A 26775-nucleotide genomic window follows, 5' to 3' on the forward strand; every position below is an offset into this window, starting at 1 on the left:
TTAACACTTGATTCCTTGGAACCCTAGGGCCGATTTCTATACCTCTCTCTTCTCTCCAAATCATCCTTTTTCTAGTTGGTGTTTGTAAGCCATTAGAGGAGTGACAATTGTGACTCTAAGCTCCAAGAACAAGAAGATTCAAGCAAGCAACAAGAGGTAATCATCTAGATCTGATTTGTCACATTAATTTCGAATAATACTCAATAGATCTAGGGTTTTAAAGTCTTAGATGAATGCATGTATAGTTAGAGAAACCTAGATCCAAGCATTAGGGTTTGCATGTGCACATAGGAAAGTTCTTATGGCTCAAACCCATCAGTGGTATCAGAGCCTTGATTGGTTTCTATTGTATTGATGCCTTGTATGATCATTCTTGCTTTAAAATCGAATTTTGTACTCTCTAACTGATGAACTCGACGAGTTCCTCTGGGAACTCGATGAATTGGATGAACTCGATGAGTTCCTGAGTGAACTCGACGAGTTTTGCTGTCAGACAGAGAGATTTTCGGGATTTCTTGCTATTTTGCTTAAGGATAATTACCTAAATCATTTTTGACTATTAAAATACGAATTTTAATGTTATTTTATGATTATCCTTACCAAATCAAAAAATAATTACCATTTGTTTAAATAATAATTTCCTTATTTGATAATAATTGATTATTTGAATTTTAATTGTTGAATTATCTTGCAAGTATATTGACTATTTCAAATTTAGATAATCATTAAATTAATTGGTTAATTTATATTATTTTCTGTTTGATCCTTTATGTTTTGAAAAGTTCAAAACTTGTCCTCAAGTTTTGAAATTTAAGTTTTGTGATTAAAAGTTTTAATTTGAACTATTTAAATTTCAAACCCTAGAATTTTACAAGTTTTGAAATTCAACCTTATACTTATAATATTATAAGATTAATATATATATGTATAATTTAAATGCTAGTCTTACCGTTAGTAGGCCTCATTCACGAAGCCGATCTATAAGGGGGGTATACGGTTATGGCCTATAAAATGGTCGTTTAATGGGTGTCCATTCTCACCCACCGCTTCCTTGATTGGTGGAGGGTCGTTAGCCGAACGGGTAGGATAGGGCAAACTTTCGTCATTTAAAAGTATAATGAATCTATATAAAGTAACTAAATGTTTTTACAAAATTCCCAATCTTAGTTACTTTAGGCAAAAGTGAATGTGATGCAATTCCATGAAATTAAACTTTGTACCCTTGCTAAGACGTTAATGGAGCGTGTGTGGTTAACCGGCACATTAATTGGGTTCTAAGCAAATGTGGAAAAGGGTGACTCATTGTTTGTCATAGTTCGATGGAGCGTGTGTGGTTAACCGACACATCGAATAGGTGACTGTAAGAATGAGGGCACCATCTACATTTGCATGGTTATTCACATCCGCTTTGTGATCCTCGGCATCCCAGTCACAAACTAGAGGGGCATATCGAGATTTAAACATGCCATTGAAAAGTTCAATGAATCTCAAAGTATCTAAGAGTTTTTCAATACTTTTAAAACCTAATCTCTTTTTCGTTTTTCATGGTGGAGAATTAGTGAATCGACATTCACTTGCCTTCAAATTATTTGCTTGTTAGATTACGGCATCCCTTTTCTAATTTGTGAATAATGTTGTTGGTTCCTAGCTCTAATTTCTCATTTGGGTGATTAATTGGGGAAATTCGTTTCTAATCAACTTTGTTCTTTTTCCTTTTCAGATGTCGAACGCAAACAACAATGCTTCTGGTTCAAACTCCTCTGGTTCGTTCTCACTCATGAACTTGTGTGGGAAAGTGATCTTTGATGGGACCAATTTCAGTAATTGGATCCGCAACATTCGTATGGTCACTCGCTACTAGGACAAAGAATATGTCCTCGACGAGAAGCTAAAGGAGATTGACATCGACGCTGCTACAGCTGAAGAGATCGCGACCTATGAGACCCACGAGCGTGATGCCACGAAAGTCCATTGCATCATGCTGGCGACTATGACTGCAGAACTCCAAAAGTCCTATGAGGACAAGTACCCCTATGATATGCATCAGGATCTGCTGGAACGCTACCACCAGAGCGCTAGGCAGGAAAGGTACGAGATCATCACTTCGATGATCACTACCAAAATGGGTAATGGAGAGTCCCTTACCGCCCATCTGCAAAAGATGCAGAGATATGTCGATCGCATGCTAAATTTGAATGTGAACTTCGATGAAGAGCTGGCAATTGACATCATCCTTCACTCATTGCCTTCCTGCTATAGCCAGTTCCGCATGACCTACCACATGAATGAGGAAGAGGTCTCCTTGAGCAAGCTTCAGGGCTTGTTGAGGACTACTGAGAGCAACCTCAAGGATAAATCTGTTGCATCAACTCCAACTCCTGCTGCTTCCCCTGTCTTGGAAATAGGGCAAGGGAAGGGTAAGAAGAGGAAGGCTCCCTCTAGGGGCCACCACAAGGGAAAGTCACAAGATGACACCTATTCTAGTGGAACCAAAGTTGGTTCTGCTAAACCCAACTCTAACCCTAAGGAGGCAGAGTGCCACTACTGCCACAAGATAGGGCATTGGAAGAGAAGCTGCCCAGAATATCTGCAAGCCATCAAGGATGGGAAGATGAAGCCATCTTTTGCAGGTATTTACAAAATTAAATCTAATGGTTTATCACATGCTACTTCTTGGGTTCTTGATACATGATGTGCTTTTCACATTTGTTCTGATTTGTAGGGACTAAGAAGAAATAGGGATGTAGAGCATGGAAGGATGAATCTGATCATGGGAAACAGAAGAACGTCGCCTGTCACCAAGATTGGAGTATATTCCTTAGTGCTTAGTAATGGATTAGATTTAGATTTGAATAATTGTTGCTATTCGATAGATATGGCTAGAAACATCATTTCATTTCATGGTTTATATAGACAAGGTTTTAGATATTCATTTGATAATGAAAAGGGTTCTATTTATGCTTATCTTAATAATGTTTTATATTTTGAAGCATTGCCTTGTAATGGAATATATGAAATTGTGATGGTTGTAGATAACTTAGGAAATGATGTGTTCTGTGTGGATTCTTCCAATAGTATGGATAAAGCATGCTTGTGGCATTTTCGTCTTGGACATGTCAACAAGAAACGCATAGCCCAACTCCAAAAGGATGGAGTGTTGGAGTCATTCGACCTCAGGGACGATGACGTGTGCGAGTCTTGTTTACTTGGAAAGATGACCAAGTCATCCTTCGCTGACACTTGTCCGAGGGGTGAGGGTTTATTGGATCTCCTACATACAGATGTATGTAGACCCTTTAGATCCACCACAAGGGATGCGAATCGCTTCTATGTGACTTTCACAGATGATTATAGCATATATGGGTATATCTACTTAATCAAGCACAAGTCAGAAACCTTCGAAAAGTTCAAAGAGTTTAAACAAGAAGTGGAGAATCAGTTGGGCAGGAAAATCAAGATGCTTCGATCTGATCGAGGTGGAGAGTACCTAAGTCTTGAATTCCACGACTACCTCAAGGAATGTAGAATAGTTTCGCAATTGACGCCACCCAGGACACCGCAGTTGAATGGTGTAGCTGAGAGGCGTAATCGAACCTTGATAGACATGGTTCGTTCCATGATGAGTCGTGCTTCACTACCTATCTCATTCTGGGGGTATGACTTAGAGACTGCCGCCCATATCCTTAACTTAGTCCCTACGAAGAAGGTTACCAAAACACCTCACGAAATGTGGACAAGGAAGGCTCCCTCGTTGGCACATATCAAGGTTTGGGGTTGCGAGGTTTTCGTAAGACGAGAGACTCACGACAAGCTCGAACCTCGTAGTGAGTGATGTATTTTCATCGGCTACCCGCAGAAATCCTTTGGATATCTCTTCTACAGACCGAGTAACAATGGTGTCTTCGTTGCGAGGAGAGGGGTTTTCCGAGAGCGAGAACTCATAGGCCAAGGAGATAGTGGGAGGCAAATCGATCTTGAAGAGCTTCAAGAGTCGAGCGATGAAGGAACCTCTAACACTGGCACTCAACCCGAGGAGGAAACTCCGGTTGAACCAATTGACGAGTCCTTACCTTTTAGACGTTCCGAAAGGGTTAGTGTTCCACCCCAATTTTATGGTTTTCATATTACTATAGAAGGGGATACGTTCATTAGTGATAGTACATTAGTGAATCTGGACGAACCTAACAGCTATAAGGAAGCCATGGTAGGCCTGGAGTCTGTAAAATGGAAGCCATGGACAGTGAGATTCAGTCCATGTATGACAACCAAGTTTGGAATTTGGTTGACAATGTACCAGGTCGTAAGACGGTCGGATGCAAGTGGATCTTCAAGAAGAAAACTGACGTGGATGGGAATGTGCAGACTTATAAGGCAGGATTGGTTGCGAAGGGTTTCACTCAAACTCCTGGAGTTGACTACGACGAAACCTTCTCACCAGTTGCGAAGATAAAGTCTATCAGGGTGATGCTGGCCATTGCTGCATTTCATGACTATGAAATATGGAAAATGGATGTCAAAACCGCTTTCCTTATTGGGAAGTTGGCTGAGGATGTTTACATGGCTCAGCCGGAGGGTTTTGTCAATGTGAAGCATCCCAATAGAGTGTGTACGCTTGAGAAGTACATTTATGGACTTAAGCAAGCGTCTCGCAGATGGAATCTTTGTTTTGATGAAAAGGTCAAAGAGTTTGATTTTCTGCGAAGCGAAGATGAATCATGTGTATATGTCAAAGCCAGTGGGAGTGTAGTAAGCTTCCTCGTTTTGTATGTCAACGACATACTACTCATAGGAAACGACATCCCGGCACTGCAGGAGTTTAAGTCCTGGCTCGGGAAGTGCTTCGCTATGAAGGACCTCGGAGAGGCTTCCTATATTTTCGGAATAAGGATAGTGTGAAATAGAAGTAAGAGACTAATAGGACTTAGTCAGAAGACTTACTTGGACAAGGTACTAAAACGTTTTAGTATGGAGAATTCAAAGAAAGGGGAGTTACCAATCCAAAGTAATGCCAAGTTGAGTAAGACTCAAAGTCCGAGTACTGAAGTCGAGATAACAGAGATGAGCCGAGTACCTTACGCTTCCGCAGTCGGCTCGATCATGTATGTTATGACTTGTACTCGCCCTGATGTGGCCTTCGCTTTGAGCATGGTCAGCAGATATCAAGGGAACCCTGGCAGAGCGCATTGGATCGCAGTCAAGAATATTCTTAAGTACCTTTGGAGGACCAAGGAATGGTTTCTAGTCTTCGGTGGGAGTGATGACTTAAAGGTGCGAGGGTACAGTGACGCCAGTTTTCAGACCGACAGGGACAACTACCATTCGCAGTCGGGCTGGGTCTATACCCTTAATGGAGGAGCAGTAACTTGGAAAAGTTCCAAATAAGAAACCGTAGCTGATTCAACGTGCGAACCAGAGTACATTGCAGCGAGCAAAGCCTCAAAGGAGGCAATATGGTTGAAGAACTTCATTGGAGACCTTGGAGCTGTGCCAGCTATAAAGGAGCCCATGGAGATTTTCTGTGATAATGAAGGAGCGGTTGCCTTGACCAATGAACCAAGAGATCACGGTAGATCTCGACATATCGATAGAAAATATCACTTTATTCGACATCGGGTGGAAGAAGGACTCCTCGTAGTAAAGAGGGTATCGTCGGAGGATAACCCAGTAGATCCGCTTACGAAGGGACTGAGCATGGTTAAGCACTTGCAGCACGCTAAGCATCGGGCTGAAGGACGATATTAGTTTAGATTAGATAGTTTAGAAACGTGTAATAGATAAATTGTAATTAACATTCGATGATTAAATAAAAGAGTATTATTTGTTAGTAATGTTACTGTCTTATGTTAATCATTTACCTATTGTTTCATTTTGCATGTTTTGACTTCCTGAATAATTGAATTATTTGATAATAATCGAATTATTCGAACGGTCCACAGTCGTTCATATGTTGGAAGTAGATATGAATGAAGACTGTCATGAATTGGTGTGTAGAATGTCTAAAATGTATTAGACATAACAAAGGTTTGCTACAACGTTCATGAGTGTTTATGAACTTGATTTAAGCATTGGAATAAACCCACGCTTGCTGGAATCGCTTCATGGAATTCATCACGAGTGATCGCAAGATGGTAATATCATCTTAAAACCTAGATATATGGTTTATTGTTTGCTAATTGGTTGTGCATTGATAATGCGTAAACGCATCAGTAACTTGATGTTATAAAACGCATTGTTGTATATGATTTGATTAGTGGATAGTAAATTCATATAAGTCGAAGTTTATCTGTTCCTTTTATCCTAAGAGGGTAAAAGCGATATCAGGGCCCCTCGATGATTTGATTTGACTTATGTGTCGGGCCCGGTCAGGACTGAATTGATGTGTTCAATTAAGTTTTTTATGTCAAATGAATTTGAAATCGAGAAACTAACTGATGGACAATAAGTATGACTATGTTCCATGTGATTGTCCACATGATATCTAGAACAGAGGATCATGCGATCCCTTATCTAAAGGACAGGTTACTGATAAGATCAGAGTTTGACAAGCGTCTTTGAGAGCTACGATTGCTAATCGGATTAGGCTTGCATTTGTAGTTACTAGACTTATCCAAGTGGGAGACTGTTGGATTAGTGTCTAAGCCCATAACTATATTTGGTAAGTACTTGACCCGGTTGTGCATGGTCCTTTTGGGTTGCCTTCACCATAGCAACTTGACAGGGTGATTTATGAAGAGAGAGAAGATATTATGATATTAATATACTATGAGAATAATATATTAACGGAATAATTATATTATTTAATTAATATTAGTCATAGATTAATTAGGAATTAATTTGGTGACTAAAAGAGATTAATTGAATAAAGGGGCTTAAACTGTCATATGTGTGATAGTTGTATTTTGGGCTAGGACACCCTCATGGATAAGGGGTGGACGAAATTGTGGGAAGGATCCCATCAAGATTTCGTCCAAGGCCTTACTCCAGAAGGTTCCATGGGCTGCTTGGTGATTAAGTTGTCCATTAGGGTTTTGGCTGAAGCCCTAGAAGCTCATAGTATAAATAGATCCCTTGGGTGGTAGAAATGGGTTAACACTTGATTCCTTGGAACCCTAGGGCCAATTTCTATACCTCTCTCCTCTCTCAAAATCATCCTTTTGCTAGTTGGTGTTTGTAAGCCATTAGAGGAGTGACAATTGTGACTCTAAGCTCCAAGAACAAGAAGATTCAAGCAAGCAACAAGAGGTAATCATCTAGATCTGATTTGTCACATTAATTTCGAATTATACTCAATAGATCTAGGGTTTGAAAGTCTTGTATGAATGCATGTACAATTATAGAAACCTAGATCCAAGCATTAGGGTTTGCATGTGCACATAGGAAAGTTCTTATGGCTCAAACCCATCAAAAACAACTCCTTAAACTTTGCATGAAGAGGGATAATGGCATAAAACTTCCACCTTTATGCCTTTACTACTCTGAACACCTCTAAATCTGGAAGGATCTAGCTTGGGGACGTCCAAATCCCACAAGACATCCTTCTTGGACCATAAACTCCATAAAAAGGGGCATAAAACGATCTATCAAACTAGAAGTCAAGGTGAGAACTTGATTACCAGAAAATGAAGATGATGAAGCAAACTTCCTGGATCTACAACCTTTTCCTTGGACCTTCAACCTCCTTCTTCTTCTTCTAGACTTCAAGAACACTCTAAATCCTTCAATAAAGGCTCACACACTCAAAGAGAACACTAGGGTTTCGTTGGACAGGTTCTGGACAATGGATGCTACAAATGAGGTTGATAGAATGAGAATAAGATTCTTAAATAGGGCACCAACTCCCGATTTAGGGTTTTCCCAAAACCTGGCCAGCTCGCCGAGTCAGTCCTCTGACGCGTTGAGGAGGTCACTTAACCCGTGACCAAAATCGCGCTCCAACTCGTCGAGTCACCCATCTACTCGACGAGTCACTCCCTTATTTGAGGTTCCTTTCCTTTCTAAGCCTCCTGAATTTAGGGTGTTACACCACATATATAAGAATGAATGATTTACACAATCAATCCCCATATATTTAATTAGTCTCTTTTGATCACTAAATTAATTCCAAATTAATTCTTGATCAATACTAATTAAATAATATGATTTCATATTAATATATTAGAACTTATAATATATTAATATGCCACAAATATACTCTTCTCACAAAAAGGTCTATCCAAATGTTCCGATTCCATGCAACCCAAATGGACCATGCCGGGTCGGGTCATGTATATACCAATTATAGTTATGGACTTAGACACTAATCCAACAGTCTCCCACTTGGATAAGTCTAATAACTATTATTGCAAGTACGACTTCATAACCCGACTAGTAATCGTAGCTCTTAAAAGCCGCTGTCGAACTCTGAACAAATCAATGATGCGTCCATTAGATAAGTGATCATATATTCCTCCATTCTAGATATCATATGGACTGAGACATGGATTATAATCATTCTCTCTGTCCATTTGTTGTTTCCTGATTTCCGATTTATGACGACTGACTAATTAAACAAATCAAATCAGTCTAGGCTTGGCCGAACACTTAGGGTGTCATCACTAAATCATCGAGGGGCCCACAAATATTGCTTTTATCCCTTTAAGGGTAAAAGGAATGGATAAAATTTTCATATTCTTGTACTAACTACTTGTTGAATTATACACAAAGGCACGTTTTATAACATCGAGTTACCAATGTGTTTTCGTGCAATCAATGTATAACCAACTCATAGTCAACAACTCATATCTCTAGGTTTGAAGAATATAAGATATTATCTTCCCATGATTCACTCGTGATAAAAATCCATGAAGTGATTCAAATGAGCGTGGGTTTAATCCAATACTCAGAACTTATGAGCACTCATGAATGTTCCAGCAACTCTTGCTATGTCCACTACCTTGGACATCTACAAACCAGCTTCAAGACAGTCTTGATTCATATCTACTTCCAACATATGACCAACTGTGAATGGTTTGAATAACTTAATCATTCGGTAAGAATGACCTAGTTATTCCGGAAGTCAAAACATGCAAAGTGAAACACAAGAATAATACTAATCCTATATGGCCCCAACACTTTGAGTGTAAATAAAAACACCTTTTATCTAAAAACCATATCGATTACTCATTATTTAATGTTTGGATTCATCAGCTTAATACTTGAATTAAAACAATAGTCATGCCATGCTCCAAGCATGCACACTATGTTTGTCCAAACACTAGCTATGCCATACTCCAAGTATGCACACTATGTTTGTCTATGATCCTTACTTTGTGAAACAGATCGATTGCCAATATTACAATGATGCTCATTTCACAATCCCAATCCTTACTTTGTAAATGTAAGAATACCAAATTCTTGCCATTTACTGTGATCTGTTAGACTCTAAACTTATATGCAATGATCCCATTGTAATGACTATGCCCAAGTCACAAAGACTTGGCATCAAACATTACAAAGTATTCCAATGGAGATCAATTCCATGGAAACGAAGTCTCACATTCAAAGTACATTCCTTTGAACATCCTTCTTGCATTAAGTTCTCTAATCTTACACAAATTCAAAGAATAACTTCCACCTATGGAGACAATTCCATATTCCCATTTTTCCTATCACTTCTGAACAAGAGTTGCCTCCTTTCAGAATATGTCAATATAGTCCTATCTCTATACTTCCAACTGTCCATGAGCAACCAATCTTTGGTAAACATCAGATTGTCCTCGACAATTGCTTAATCATTTTAGTCAAATCCAGTTCTATTCCTTTTTCCCTCTTAACGCCCTAGGCATTTGGAAAATTTAGAGAGGATAAATATTATAGCACATGCAATCAATCCTATACCCGAAGCATATGGGACACGATTCATGCTATATAAGTTTTTATTTGCCATGTTCTCACAATTCGAACTATGAAGAGGGATGCCGTAATCATAATCGAATTTTCAGAATGCAACATATATATAATTTCCTTATGTTGAACTATTCCAACATAACATTCATATATATCCTTGACTAAAGTTTATTAAAATCTCAATCTAAGCTTTTAGAATTGGAATGAAGTATAAATCCTCTCCCTTAATTATAGCAAAACAACTTTTCAAATCGAATTGAACCTTTTGTTTTCTATAATTAACATTGCTAACTTGCAACACTAACCATAATAATCATGCTCCCACTAGCACAATGATTATTATCTTACTAGCATAACACTTATGCTCCCACTAGCTTTGACATGTACCCAAAAATCAGCTGGACTTCTAGAAATCAATACTTTATTGACTTTCTTACCAAAGTTCAGATTTCTGATACGAGATGCTTTGATAAGACTTTATCAAAATCATACACCTTTCCTTAGATAGCTCACATGTGTGTCTAAACAATTATGAAGAGGGATGCCGTAATCATAATGTTTAGACCTTTTTGCCATTCTCACAAGTCCATGTTAGTGTGTCGGTTAACCACACGCACTCCACTAATGACTTTGAGAATGCAAATATCACAATTGCTATCTACTTAAAATCTACTTAGTGAAAGCGTTTCCTCACCATCATTTTCATGAATCGGAGAGAAACCTTATGACACTTAGATCTTTTATGGTGTATGTGTTCCTATCAATGTGAATTTATCATAGCCATAATCACAAGACAAGGTTAGTGACAAGTCCAAACTCATATGGACTGAACTTGTTCAATCTTAATTTCTTGCCACTTGTCAGCTCAATTGCCTACCATTGCTTCCACATTGTTATGCAAACAATTGAGAACTCGTAGAACTCACAAGCATAGTCAACTTAAAATGGAATGGGCATAGAAACAAAAATACGTCAACACAATGGGTTACAAACCTCAAGTTGTGTGCTAGCGATTAACAATACTCTTGATTAGTTCTTAAAATTTTCTCCAGATCTTTTAAGACTCCCACTGACCTCTTGACATATAAGATTCTTTTGTCAAGAACCATTCCTTGACACAACAAATATTCAAGAGTTAGTGCATATTCTTATCAAGTTAAACACTTCATACAATTGGTCTTAGTTGGTCTTTGTCCTATCCAAAACATCACAACTTACCGATCTCAAATGTACAAGAGTAGAAAACATTTTACTCTACATTTGACAAGTGTTTTACACCTTTTTAAGATTATGTCACTCAAGGCTCAATCTTGAAGTATGACTCTAAGATTTGATTTTGGGACGAAGTATGATTCATCTTTAGATTTAACCAATTCAACAATTCACGATTCCTCTTCTTAGTCAAACAAATGCACTAAGATGTCCTTAGGGAATCAATTGTGATATGATTTCATAATCACCAAGATAACCATAAAACAAGATACTCAAGTACTCTCCCATCTCTTCAGATTGGAGAAACTTTTATCTTTCTGCCTTATTTGATTCTTCTCATCCGTTCTGCCATACATTGAAAGTTTTCCAATGTTTCAAACTTGTAAGCATAACCATATTTACTAAACTTTAGTAAATCATGACGAATAATATTATCATTTTTGTGGTCGACTTGACCAGCGCACAACCAAGTGTACCCAATCCTTTAGTCCTTCACTTTACTCACATATACATGTGAACAAGGAATTAGTCTTAATTTCCCAAAAATAAAAATTCTCTCTTATCATACAAAACAACTTGCATGATTCCAAGCTTCTATCCAACTGAAACTTGGGTGATGAGAATCTTTCCTTATTTGGTAAATTATGACACTACCACAAATGAAAGAATCAAATCCATTTTCCAATATTGCTTATCAATGGAAACATATAAACAACAATTTTTTCACAAATGCCATTGTAAGGATACTTAAAATAAATAAAATCAAAACCTTTTTCTTTTATTTTAAACTTGCGGAAAAAATCTTATCCTTACAATGCAAATACATATTAAAAAACATGTTGTTGTCTATTCCTAAGCATATATCATAACTCTTAAGTAGCAGCTCAAAATTCTGATCACCGAACCTTGCGATCGAAATCCATCTTCGCGATCAGAATCAGCATACTCTTTCTTTAGGTTTCCTTTGATTCTTCAAAACATCAAAATGTGATTACATTACATCATGTATTAATAATCTCCAAAAGAGACTTCATATAGTTATATAATGAAATTTAACCTGAAGCAAAGTCAAACCTTTTTGACTTTTACCATCCTTATGAACTTTCAGGTAAATTCGGCAGCTTCGCAACCAATGCCCCTTCCTTTGGCAAAAGAAACATATGGACCTTTTGGAAATGGTACACTTGATTGTCTCAGACTTAGCCTTTCTCTTTACCATTGGTCAAATGACTTGGCCATGGCCAATCCCTTTCTATTGGGAAGAGAAAACTTTTCTGGACTTCCAATGTCACCATTGTCAATGTCCAAATAGGTTTGGGAAGTAGATCTTCCAATCTAATTTGCTTTACAAATGTTCCAAATCATTGTTGATTTAGCAGCATCAAGTAAATAAGTAAGATCACTAAGGGTCATGTCGTGATCTGTCATCAGGGAGTGACTGAAGAACCAAGTCAACAGCCAGCTACCTCGAGACTTCGACACCCGACTCTCCCAGCTTACCAATATGTGACTTAACCTCCAATATGTAATAACATATAGTCTTTGCTTGCCAATAGGGATTGAGTCACTTAAAACTTTTCAAGTCTTGAAACTTGTGGGATAGGGAGAATTATTGGAGGAGGTGGAGGAAGTGAAGCATGATTTCAAGTCCCATTAATGCACAACAAAGGGATTAATCTTTCACCTTGATTGCCATGTGGGATATCATCTTCAATAGGAAAGCTTGTTCCTAAAGATTTGGGAAGACCATAGTTGTCTTAACTAGACATCTATAATGGGAGAAATTCAAGTTTAGTTGATTTAAAGTCCTTAATATAGCACCCAATATGAAATATTAAGGCTAGGATCCAACAATCTATTTATAACCGGAAGAGGGATGCCGTAATCCAAGCTATAAAATAGTTGAAGGTAGGTAAATGATGATTTACCAATTTCCACCATGAAAACGAAATATAATTAAGTTTTAATTGGATTTGAAACTCCTAGATCTTTTGAGATACATTGAACTTTCAATGGCATGTTTGAATCTCGATTGTGCCCTCTCAAATTTGTGACTGGGATGCCGAGGATCACAAACAAGGTGTGAATAACCATGCAAATTAACTTGGTACCCTCAACTTTATCACCTAATATGTACCGGTTAACCACACACGCTCCACCAATCTATGATAAACTTAAGTTACCCTTCGCCACACATTGTTAGTCCCATGTTAGTGTGTCGGTTAACCACACACGCTCCACTAACGACTTAACAAAGGTGCAAAGTGCAATTTCATGGGTTAGCACCATTTCACATTTTCCTAAGTAACTAAGATTGGGAATTTATAAGTGTTTAGTTACTTAGTATTTATCATTATACTTTTAATGAAGGGAGACTTATAGTCCTTATCTTACCCGTTCGGCTAACGACCCTCCACCAGTCAAGGAAGCGGTGGGTGAGAGTGGACACCCATTAAACTACCATTTTATAGGCAGTAACCTTATACCCCACTTATAGACCGGCTTCGTGAATGAGGCCTACTAACGGTAAGATTGACTTTATCTTATACATATCTATATAATTAAAATTATAATAATAGTATAAGGGTTGAATTTTAAACTTTTAAAATTCTAGGGTTTGATTTGGAATTAAAGCATTCATAAGCATAACTTTACAAATTCGAAAACTTGAGGGCAAGTATTGAAACTTTTCAAAACTCTTGGATTTTCATAACTTATGAGTTTAATTAAAGTTTAAAAAAAAACTTTAATGAAGAGACTCTTGAACATCCATAACTTGAGGACACGTTATGAAGTTCATAAAACTATTTATGACAAAGATGACTCTTAATTTGTGTAACCTATGACACTTTTATGAGTTTTAAGATTCATAAATGTGACTTTTCATATAACTTGAGGACAAGTTACAAAAACATATTTTATGAACTACTTTTAGATCAATATGGATTGAAAACAACTAACACATAATTTTTTCCATAATCTAAATTAACTCATAAACAAGGTAACACAAAAAACTTTTGGTAATCCATAACTTGAGGACAAGTTATGGAGTCCATACAATTTCATTAAGATCAAGAATTACACTAACAAACAATTTGCACATAATTCCTATGATCTACCAAAACTCATAAGCATGAACAACCCATATCAACAATTTTCAAGAATCATATAAACATATATAAAACTTGAAACTTTGATAATAACTTTGAAATTGGTTTACCATAATCATTACCACATCAAAAACAGGTTTTATAAGTCCAAAATAGTTTAAGGTAATGATTCTAGACCAATTCCAGCCTTAAAACAGGAAGATATGCTGTCAGGGGGTCCAACTCGTCGAGTGCATGAACCAACTCGTCGAGTTGGATGATTTTACACATGGACTCGTCGAGTCCATCAGTGGACTCGACGAGTCCCCAGCCCAGAACAGCAAAAACTTCGATTTTCAGCAAATATAAGCAAGTATAATTGAAAACAAGCCTAGGCTCTTATACCACTGTTGGGTTTTGAGCATTCTAACACTCCTAAGGTGTACATGCAACCCTAAATACCTTGGATCTATGTTTTCTCTATTATACATGCAAAATATCAATTTTCCAAGGTATTACCCTAACTAGCATACAATCATATGTAATAGGATAACCAAACTAGATAGAATACATTCCTCTTTGTTGTAGCTTGATTCCATGAAGCTTAAGAGCCTAGTGCCCCAAGTGTGACACCTCAAATGGTTCACACAACATCATGAACATCTTGGAATAACCATGAGAGAGGATACTTGACTCATAGAAATTGGCTTGCCCTCTTGTGTATACACTAGTGCCAATTTCACCAACCAATGGGGTCTTTATATAGTATGGCTATTAGGGTTACACCATGTAACTCATGAATTTACCTATTCCTTATGCTCCATGGGTTTTAACCTCCATGGAGTATCCATGGGTCACCACATGGGTTAAACCCAACATAAGGAATCATGGATCATAAGCCCACATATATAAGAATGAATGATTTACACAATCAATCCCCATATATTTAATTAGTCTCTTTTGATCACTAAATTAATTCCAAATTAATTCTTGATCAATACTAATTAAATAATACGATTTCATATTAATATATTAGAACTTATAATATATTAATATGTCATAAATATCCTCTTCTCACAAAAAGGGCTATCAAAATGTTCCGATGCCATGCAACCCAAATGGACCATGCCGGGTCGGGTCAAGTATATACCAATTATAGTTATTGACTTAGACAGTAATCCAACATTTGCATCATCAGACTCCTCCCCGAGTGGTTTCTCAGGGTCATGTGGTTCCTGGCAAATGCCCCTTTGTACCAAAGTGGAATCTTTGTGAAGACTACAGGAAATCTATTCGAGCCAACGCCATAGAGTTTGCCCGCCATGCCTTTCCTCTGGATGTTGTTGTCGATATGGATGCTATGGCAAACATTTCCCTTTCTCATAACATGCCTTATGCTGCTTCCCAGGCCATGTTTTATCTGGTGGTAGCTCTTAGCATATCCATCCCCTCGATGAATTGTAGCATTCCCAGGCTGGTTTTGCTGCTCGTGAGTCAGGAAACAAATTGCAAATTGCAGATCTTGAGAAGGAGATCCATAGCTTGACCATAAGCATGATCTGTTGGTAGCCGAGAAGGCATCTATGGAGGATGTTCGAGCATTGTTAGAGATTAAAGTGGATTCTTTGGTGCAGGACAATGAAGGGTTGATGATCTGAAATGAGAGCCTTGAACGAGATGTTGCTGATCGTGAGAAGTTGGTTGAGGAGATCTGGGCAGAGTTGGATGCCCTGTGTCAGGATCGTGATTGGCTTATGTGGGCGGGGGTTTTGTGTATTATGGACATGTTAATTGAACATCCGGGGTTTACTGGTGGGGTTAGCCGGATTCGTCACACTGCTTTCATTGCTAAAGAAGAGTTTAGCCATGCTGGACTAAAGTTGGAAATAGATTCTCGAACCTATGATCCTGAGGCCAGCGATTTCAATCCATCCATACCACAAGATTTGTAACATCCTGTTTCGAATCATCCGTGATTTAGGGTTTTTGGGCCGCAACCCGGGCATGAGGAAGCCTCGGGGTTGCGATGAGTTGCTAGAAGCGTGGGGCTTCTCGTCACCTTTCCGTGGATATGATGTTCATTGGAAACGGAGTTATATCGAGGAAGCTATGAAAGTTTGAAGTTTTGACAATATTGGTCCCTTATTTGAGAAAGGTGACAGCGGAGTACGTTGGGCGTACGTGTGTGTACGCTTAGCGTACTCATGTGCATGACTTTTAAGCGGAGCCAACTAGTAGGTTGGGCGTACCAGAGGATACGCTCGGCTTACTAGGCACAAAATGAAAACCCTAAATAAGGGGGTGTCCCTATATAAAGAATAATATGACCTCATTCTTGGCCAGCATCCTCATACAATCAACCCTCTCAAACCCTAAATATTCGTCCACTGAGCTTGTGTGTCCATTTGTGAGCTATTGAGTGATCTTGTGTTTCTTTAGAGTGAAGAAGGAGCCTTGAAGAAGAAGAAGGGGTGGCATTCCAGGCTTTGGAGCTGAGCTTATCTGAGTGGGAAGCTTCATGTTGAGGTATAAAACTCAAAGCTTTCTCACTCTTTTGATTTGTGCATCATTTTAGTGTATTTTAGGGTTTTAGTCCCAAAGTTGGAGACTTTATGATATATTGAGATCCAGAGGTTATTATTAGCTTCTTTGAGTGTCTTTAGTGGTGTGGAGTTATAAAAATCGAGATTTGGACGTTTGATTCAACCCATGCATGAGATGTGTGCATTTTGAGATGAGAAAATGAGAGTTTTGGGTGTTTGTGACTTTACCAACAATGCAAAGGCCTAAAGTCATAGACTTTATGGAGTAAGAGCCTCTAGGGAGTACAGATCTAGGATATGAGCTAAGGTCTTAACGGGTTAAGACCAAGAATGTGAGAAAAGCCATACCGAGCGTAATCGTAGTACGCCCCGGGTACTGGGTTGGTGTCCCCGATCAGATTTCTTGCATGTTTCTGTACGCTGAGTGTACCAAGGGAGGTACGCCCCGCGTAACCTCACTGTGGGCTTTTTGGGCTAAATCTTATAATGGGCCTTAAGGGTTGGGCCTGGATCTTTGGGCTTGTGTACTAGAGATTTTGAGCAGAGAAATATTATATTTATACCTTGGGCCCTTGTGTTTTGCTTGTCACTTGGACTTGAGAGTTGGGCCTCGAGAGAGCCCATTCATTATTGGGCCTTGGTGGGCCCAAAGAGTTTTAGGTTATTGATGGGCTAGTTAGTGGACTACCTTTAGAGCTAAAAAGTAAGGATTTGGACTTAGATCTTAATGGGGTAATTATGGATTTTGGTCCAGTGTTAGAGGTCGGTGCAGCAACAGCATCTATAGGAGTTGTTCATCATCCGAGGTGAGTCTTCTCACTATACATACCTAGAGTGGTAATCTGAGTTGTGTGACCGGAGGGTCTTATGTGTTTATATTGAGTATTGTGATATCCTGCATTATGTCTTTGTGATTTATGTTGTGTATTATTTTGAGCTTACTGAGTTAGGACCGGAGGGTCCACCCGAGCTGTGGGACCGGAGGGTCCACCCACTGAGATACATTGAACAAGGGGTCTTATTGAGTTATAGCCTCGAGTGGCTAATGAGTTGTGTGTGGTATTTTGGGGAACTCACTAAGCTTCATGCTTATCGTGTTATGTGATATGTGTTTCAGGTTCTTCTTAGGATCACGGGAAGGCTCCGGCTGGATTGTACATACCAGAGAAAGAGTTATGTTTTGAGGATCTTGGATTATTAATCAAACAATTATGGAGTTGCGTTTTCTAGATTAAATAAATGGGATTTTTGAGAAATGTGTTATGAGAATTATGTGATTTTAAAATGAAAATTTTGTTTGAAATTTTATGGTGTTAAAAGTTGGTATCAGAGCCTTGGTTTCAAGGATTCAGATGCACCTTCGGGTATGTCTAGACTCAAACTGAGGATTTAAGAAAAATTTTCAAGACAAATGATTTTTCTAAAATGAGTAAGAGTTTCTTAGAGAAAAACGAGAAAGAGCAGTGTGTACAATCAGCCAGAGCCCGAACGGCGATTTCCCAAAATACCTTAGTTGTGTACTTTATGAGATATTTATGAGATATTTATGTGATATTTATGAGATATTTACGAGATATTAGAATTCCATGCTAGAGGATATGCTAGGTATTTCATATTCTAGGGATAGAGTTGCCTGATTTGTGATGCCTTAGCCTAGGAGTTGTTACTATCTGTTATGTACCTTGTGTTAGATTAGTGTCTAAGCCCGTAACTATATTTGGTAAGTACTTAACCCGGTTGTGCATGGTCCTTTTGGGTTGCCTTCACCGAAAGCAACTTGACAGGGTGATTTATGAATAGAGAGGTTAATATGGTTTATTAATATATTATATGAATAATATATTAAAAGAGAAATCATATAATTAAATTAATATTAGACAAGAATTAATTAAGAAATTAATTTTGTGGCTAAAAGGCATTAATTTAATATCAGGGACTTAAACTGTCAAATGTGTGATAGTGTAGTATTGGGCTGAGGAGCCTCTTGGACTAGGAATGGACGAAATTAGGATGTGTCCATCCATAATTTCGGCCATAAGGCCCTATTCCAGAAGTTTCCTTGGATAACTTAAGGCCTAAGATGTCCATTAGGGTTTAGGCTGAAACCCTAGCAACACCAGTATAAATAAGACCCTAAGGCTTCCAAATTTCAGCCACTTGATACCCTAGAAAGATCATAGCCGAAATTGTGCCTCTCCATTCTCTCCATAATCATCCTCTTGCTTCTTTCGTGTTTTTAAGCCATTAGAGGAGTGACACTTGTGACTCTAAGCTCCAAGACAAGAAAATTCAAGCTATTATTCAAGAGGTAATTATCTTGATCTGTTTTCTAACGTCAATTTCAAATCATGTATGCTAGATCTAGGGTTAGAAAGTCTTGGATGAATTTCATGTACAATAGAGAAGCCTAGATCCAAGCTTTAGGGTTTGCAAGAGCACATAGGATGTTCTTTTGGCTATAACCCATCAGTGGTATCAAAGCCTTGATTGGCTTCTATTGTATTGATGCTTTGTGTTTTCATTCTTGCTTTAAAATCGATTTTTTGGCCCCTGACTGACAGACCTGGCGAGTCCCAAAGTGGGGTCGACGAGTAGGATGAACTCGATGACTCCATAAAGGGACTCGACGAGTCAGGACGTCAGACAGAGGGATTCTCGAGATTTCTTGCTGTTTTGCTGAAGGATAATTACCAAAATCAGTTTTAACTAATAAAATCCAAATTTTATTGTTGTTATATGTTTATCCTTACCAAAACAAAAGATAATCACCAATTATTTGAATGATTAATTCCTTATATGATAATATTTGATTATTTAAATTATTTGATGAATTATCTTGTAACTAAATTTGATTAGGTCAAATTTAGATAATCATTAAATTAAATGTTTAATTTTGAATTATTTTCTATTTGATCCTATGTGTTTTGAAAAGTTCAAAACTTGCCCTCAAGTTTTGAAATTTAAATTCTTGATTAAAAGTTTAATTTGATCTATTTAAATTTCAAACCCTAGAATTTTAGAAGTTTAAAATTCAACATTATACTTTATAATATTATAAGATTATATATATATATATATATATATATATATATATATATATATATATATATATATAACTTAAATGCTAGTCTTACCGTTAGTAGGCCTCATTCACGAAGCCGATCTATAAATGGGGGTATAAGGTTATGGCCTATAAAATGGTCGTTTAATGAGTGTCCACTCTCACCCACCACTTCCTTGATTGGTGGAGGGTCGTTAGCCGAACGGGTAGGATAGGGCAAAACCTTTCCTCATTAAAAGTATAATGAATTTATAAAGTAACTAAATGTTTTTACAAAATTCCCAATCTTAGTTACTTTAGGAAAAAGTGAATTGATGAAATTCCATGAAATTACACTTTTTACCCATGCTAAGACGTTAGTGGAGCGTGTGTGGTTAACCGGCACACTAATTGGGTTCTAACCAAAGGTGGGAAAGGGTGACTCAATGTTTGTCATAGTTCGATGGAGCGTGTGTCGTTAACCGGCACATCGAATACGTGACTGTAACAATGAGGGCACCATGTATATTTGTATGGTTATTCACACCCGCTTTGTGATCCTCGGCATCCCAGTCACAAACTTGAGGGGCATATCGAGATTTAAAAATGCCATTGAAAATTTCAATGAATCTCAAAAGATCTAGGAGTTTTCAATACATTTAAAACTTAGCCTTAATTAGTTTTTCATGGTGGAAAATTAGTGAATCGTCATTCACTTACCTTCAAATTATTTACTTGGTAGATTACGGCATCCCTCTTCTAATTTGTAAATAATGTTGTTGGATCCTAACCCTAATTTCTCATTTGGGTGTTTAAATGGGGATTCGTTTTCTAATCAAAGTTTGTTCTTTTTTCCTTTTTAGATGTCGAACGTCAACAACAACGCTTCTGGTTCAACTTCCTCTGGCTCATTCTCACTCATGAACTTCTGTGGGAGAGTGATCTTTGACGGGTCCAATTTCAATGATTGGATCCGCAACATTCGAATGGTAACTCGTTACGAGGACAAAGAGTATGTCCTCAATGAGAAGCTGAAGGAAATCAACATCAACACTACCTCTGTTGAAGAGTTCGCGGACTTTGAGGCCCATGAGCGTGATGCCACGAAAGTCCATTGCATCATGCTAGCGACTATGACTGTAGAACTCCAGAAGTCCTATGAGGACATGTACCCCTATGAAATGCATCAGGATCTACTGGATCGGTACCACCAAAGCGCTAGGTAAGAAAGGTACGAGATCATCACTTCAATGATCACTACCAAAATGTTAACTTTGATGAAGAGCTGGCAATTAACATCATCCTTCATTCCTTGCCTCCCTGCTATATCCAGTTCCGCATGACCTACCACATGAACAAGGAGGATGTCACCTTGAGCAAGCTTCAAGGACTATTGAGGACTGCTGAGAGCAACCTCAAAGATAAATCTGTTGCATCATCTCCAACTCCTACTGCTGCCCCAGTCCTGGTAATTGGGCAAGGGAAGGGTAAGAAGAGGAAGGCTCCCTCAAAGAGCCACTATAAGTGAAAGTCCCAAAATGGATCCTCTTCTAGTGGAACCAAGGTTGGTCCTGCTAAACCCAACTCCAACCCCAAGGAGGCAGAGTGCCACCACTGCCATGAAATGGGGCATTGGAAACGAAGCTGCCCGAAATATCTGCAAGACATCAAGGATGGAAAGATCAAGACGTCCTACACAGGTATTTACACTATTAAATCTAATCATTCATCACATGCTATTTCTTGTGTTCTTGATACAGGATGTGGTTTTCACATTTGTTCTCACTTGCAGGGCCAAAGAAGAAATAGGGATGTGGAGCATGGGAAGATAAATATGATCATGGGGAACAGAAGATCGTGGCCTGTCACCAAGATTGGAGTTTACTCTTTAATGCTCAGTAGTGGATTAGGATTAGATTTAAATAATTGTTGCTATTCGCCAGATATGGCAAGAAACATCATTTCATTTCATGGTATGTATACACAAGGATTTAGATATTCATTTGATGATGAAAAGGGTTCTATTAATGCTTATCTTAATGGTGTCTTCTATTTTGAAGCATTGCCTTGTAATGGAATATATGAAACTGTAGTGGTTGTAGACAATTTAGGAAATGATGTGTTGTGTATTGATTCTTCCAATGATCTGGATAAAGCATGCTTGTGGCATTGTCGTCTTGGACATGTCAACAAGAAACGCATAGCCCAACTCCAAAAGGATGGAGTGTTGGAGTCATTCAACCTTAGGGACGATGATGTGTGCGAGTCTTGTGTACTTGGAAAGATGACCAAGTCACCCTTCACTGCCACTTGTGCGAGGGTGAGGGTTTATTGGATCTCATACATACAGATGTATGTGGACCCTTTAGATCATCCACAAGGGATGCGAGCCGCTTCTATGTGACTTTTACCAATGATTACAACAGATATGCGTATATGTACTTAATCAAACACAAGTCAGAAACCTTTGAAAAGTTCAAAGAGTTTAAACGAGAAGTGGATAATCAGTTGGGCAGAAAAATCAAGATGCTTCGATCAGATCGAGGTAGAGAGTAACTAAGTCTTGATTTCCACGACTACCTCAAGGAATTCAGAATTGTTTCGCAATTAACGCCACGTAGGACACCACAGTTGAATGGTGTGGCTGAGAGGCGTAATCGAACCTTGCTAGACATGGTTCATTCCATGATGAGTCGTGCTTCGCTACCTATCTCATTCTAGGGGTATGCCTTAGAGACTACCGCCCATATCCTTAACTTAGTCCCTACGAAGAAGGTTTCCAAAACACCTCACGAGATGTGGACAGGGAAAGCTCCCTCGTTGGCACACATCAAGGTTTGGGGTTGCAAGGCTTTCGTAAGACGAGAGACTCACGACAAGCTAGAACCTCGTAGTGAGCGATGTATTTTCATCGGCTACCCGCAGAAGTCCTTTGGATATCTCTTCTATAGACCGAGTGAAAATGTTGTCTTCGTTGCGAGGAGAGGGGTTTTACGAGAGTAAGAATTCATAAGCTAAGGGGACAGTGGCAGGCAAATCGATCTTGAAGAGCTTCAAGAGTCGAGCGATGAAGGAACCTCTAACACTAGCGCTCAACCCGAGGAGGAAACTCTGGTTGAACCGATTGACGAGTCCTTACCTCTTAGACGTTCCAGTAGAGTTAGTGTTCCGCCCATGTTGTATGGTTTTCATAAAACGAGTGAAGGGGATATGTTTATTAGTGATAGTACACTAGTGAATTTGGACGAACCTAACAGCTACAAGGAAGCCATGGTAGGCCCGGAGTCTGCGAAATGGAAAGAGGCTATGGACAGCGAGATTCAGTCCATGTATGACAACCAAGTTTGGAATTTGGTTGACAATGTGCCATGTCGTAAGACGGCCGGGTGCAAGTGGATCTTCAAGAAGAAGACCGACATGGATGGGAATGTGCACAATTATATGGAGCGATTGGTTGTGAAGGGTTTCACTCAAACTCCTGGAGTTGATTATGATGCAACCTCCTCACCGGTTGCGAAGATAAAGTCTATTAGGGTAATGCTGGCCATTGCTGCATTTCATGACTATGAAATATGGCAGATGAATGTCAAAACCGCCTTCCTTAACGGGAAGTTGGTTGAGGATGTTTACATGGCTCAATAGAGTGTGTAAGCTTGAGAAGTCCATCTATGGACTAAAACAAGCATCTCGCAGATGGAATCTTTGTTTTGATAAGAAAGTCAAAGAGTTTGGTTTTTTGCATAGCGAGGATGAATCATGTGTATATGTCAAAGCCAGTGGGAGTATAGTTAGCTTTCTCGTATTGTAAGTCGATGACATACTACTCAGAGGAGCCAACTAGTAGGGAAGTGCTTCGCTATGAAGGAAGTTAAATCATGGCTTGGGAAGTGCTTCGCTATGAAGGACCTCGGAGAGGCTGCCTATATTATGGGAATAAGGATAGTGAGAAACAGAAGTACGAGACTAATACGACTTAGTCCGAATACTTACTTGGACAAGGTACTAAAACATTTTAGTATGGAGAATTCAAAGAAGGGGAGTTACCGATCCAAAGTAATGCCAAATTGAGTAAGACTCAAAGCCCGAGTACCGAAGTCGAGATAGCAGAAATAAGCTAAGTACCATACGCTTTCGCAGTTGGCTCGATTATGTATGCTATGACTTGTACTCGCCCTGATGTGGCCTTCCCTTTGAGCATGGTCAGCAGATATCAAGGGAATCCTGCAAAACACATTGGACCGCAATCAAGAATATTCTTAAGTACCTTCGGAGGACCAAGGAATGGTTTCTAGTCCTCGGTGGGAGTAATGACTTAAGGGTGAGAGAGTATAGTGACGCTAGTTTTCAAACCGACAGGGACAACTACCGTTCACAGTCGGGCTGGGTTTTTACTCTAAATGGAGGAGCAGTGACTTGGAAGAGTTCCAAGCAGGAGACCGTAGCTGATTCAACGTGTGCATCAGAGTTTATAGCTGCGAGCGAAGCGTCAAAGGAGGCGATATGGTTGAAGAACTTAATTGGAGACCTTGGAGTTGTGCCAGCCATAAAGGAGCCCATGGAAATTTTCTGTGATAATGCAGGAGCGGTTACCCTGACCAAGGAACCGAGGGATCATGGCAGATCTCGACATATCGACATAAAATATCACTTTATTCGACATCGGGTGGAGGAAGGACTCCTCGTAGTGAAGAGGGTATCGTCAGAAGATATCCCAACAGATCCCCTTACGAAGGGACTGAGTAGGGTTAAGCACTTGCAGCATGCTAGGGGCATCGGGCTGAAGGACGTTATTACTTTAGATTTGATAGTTTAGAGATGTGTAATAGATAAATGTAATTGACATTTGATGATTAAATAAAGGAGTATTATTTATAAGTAAAGTACTGGCTTATGTTAATTATTTACCTATTGTTTTATTTTGCATGTTTTGACTTCCTGAATAATAAGATTATTCGAATGTTCCACAGTCGCTCATACTTTCGGAGTATGTATGAAAGAAGATTGTCATGAATTGGTGTGTAGATTGTCTAAAGTGTATTAGACATAGCAAAGGTTTGTTGTAACATTCATGAGTGCTTATGAGTTTCATTTGAGCATTGGATTAGACCCGCGCTTGCTGGTATCACTTCATGGAATTTATCACGAGTGATCGCAGGACGATAATATCATATGGTCTTAAAACCTAGATATATGGTTTATTATTTGCAAGTTGGTTGTGCATTGATAATGCGTAAACGCATCAGTAACTTGACGTTATAAAACACATTGTTGTCTATGATTTGATTAATGAATAGTAAATGCATACAAGTCAAAGTTTATATGTTCCTTTTATCCTAAGAGGGTAAAAGCGATATCAGGGTCCCTCGATGATTTTGTTGACTTATGTGTCGGGCCCTGTCAGGACTGAATTGATGTGTTCAATTAAGTTCTATGTCAAAAGAATCATAGATCGAGAAACAACTGCTGGACAATAAGTATGACTATGTTCCATGTATTTGTCCGCACGATATCTAGAACGAAGGACTATACGATCCCTTATCTAGAGGACAGGTTACTGATAAGATCAGAGTTCGACAGCGTCTTTGAGAGCTACGATTGCTAATCGGAATGTATTTATATTTGTAGTTACTAGACTTATCCAAGTGGGAGACTGTTGGATTAGTGTCTAAGCCCGTAACTATATTTGGTTAGTACTTGACCCGGTTGTGCATGGTCCTTTTGGGTTGCCTTCACCAAAAGCAACTTGACAGGGTGATTTATGAATAGAGAGGTTAATATGGTTTATTAATATATTATATGAATAATATATTAAAAGAGAAATCATATAATTAAATTAATATTAGACAAGAATTAATTAAGAAATTAATTTTGTGGCTAAAAGACATTAATTTAATATCAGGGACTTAAACTGTCAAATGTGTGATAGTGGAGTATTGAGCTGAGGAGCCTCTTGGACTAGGCATGGACGAAATTAGGATGTGTCCATCCATAATTTCGGCCATAAGGCCCTATTCCAGAAGCTTCCTTGGATAGCTTAAGGCCTAAGCTGTCCATTAGGGTTTAGGCTGAAACCCTAGCAGCACCAGTATAAATAAGACCCTAAGGCTTCCAAATTTCGGCTACTTGATACCCTAGAAAGATCATATCCGAAATTGTGCATCTCCATTCTCTCCATAATCATCCTCTTGGTTCTTTGGTGTTTGTAAGCCATTAGAGGAGTGACACTTGTGACTCTAAGCTCCAAGACAAGAAGATTGAAGCTATTGTTCAAGAGGTAATTATCTAGATCTGTTTTCTAATGTCAATTTCGAATCATGTATGCTAGATCTAGGGTTAGAAAGTCTTGCATGAATTGCATGTACAATAGAGAAGCCTAGATCCAAGCTTTAGGGTTTGCATGAGCGCATATGATGTTCTTTTGGCTATAACCCATCACCTTGACTATGTGCTGAGTAAGAGTATCTAGCAGGAATCGCTTAGAGAGAGTTCTGAGTTGAGTGATAATCTAGGAGAGATACCTAGATGTGCATTTGAGGAGTTTACTAAGAGAGTAGTGATTTTATGTGTTGGTGGGGGTGAATCGATGCCCAAATGATGCTTGCTTTGTGCTTTGTGGAACTCTTGATGATGGGAGACAACTACTAAGTGAATATGACGATATTCAGGAGGTAGATGGCTTGCATCATAAGGAGTTCTTCAGCAACTAATGGCAGAGAAGTGTGGGAACCTAAGAAGAGTCTAGGAAGTGACTTGAGTTAGATGAGTACGCTGATAGATGAGGGTATTCACTGGAGGGCGAACATGTGTAACGGCATTGGTGATCGAGAAGGTTGAGTAGCTACTTAGGAAATCTGGGACGATCCGTGTGGAAAGTATGGGTAGATGTGGCAGGTATTATGGGCCCGTACTACTAAAAGTATAGGACCCACACTCGAAACAGTGAGAATTCCAGAGGTTCGAGTACCATGATTCGTAGCAGATTGGGAGGTGATAACATGGTTCGAGT

The sequence above is a fragment of the Lactuca virosa genome, chromosome 1, assembly GCF_052849685.1.
Source record: "Lactuca virosa cultivar CGN04683 chromosome 1, Lactuca_virosa_CGN04683_v6, whole genome shotgun sequence".
NCBI classification, from domain to species: domain Eukaryota; kingdom Viridiplantae; phylum Streptophyta; class Magnoliopsida; order Asterales; family Asteraceae; genus Lactuca; species Lactuca virosa.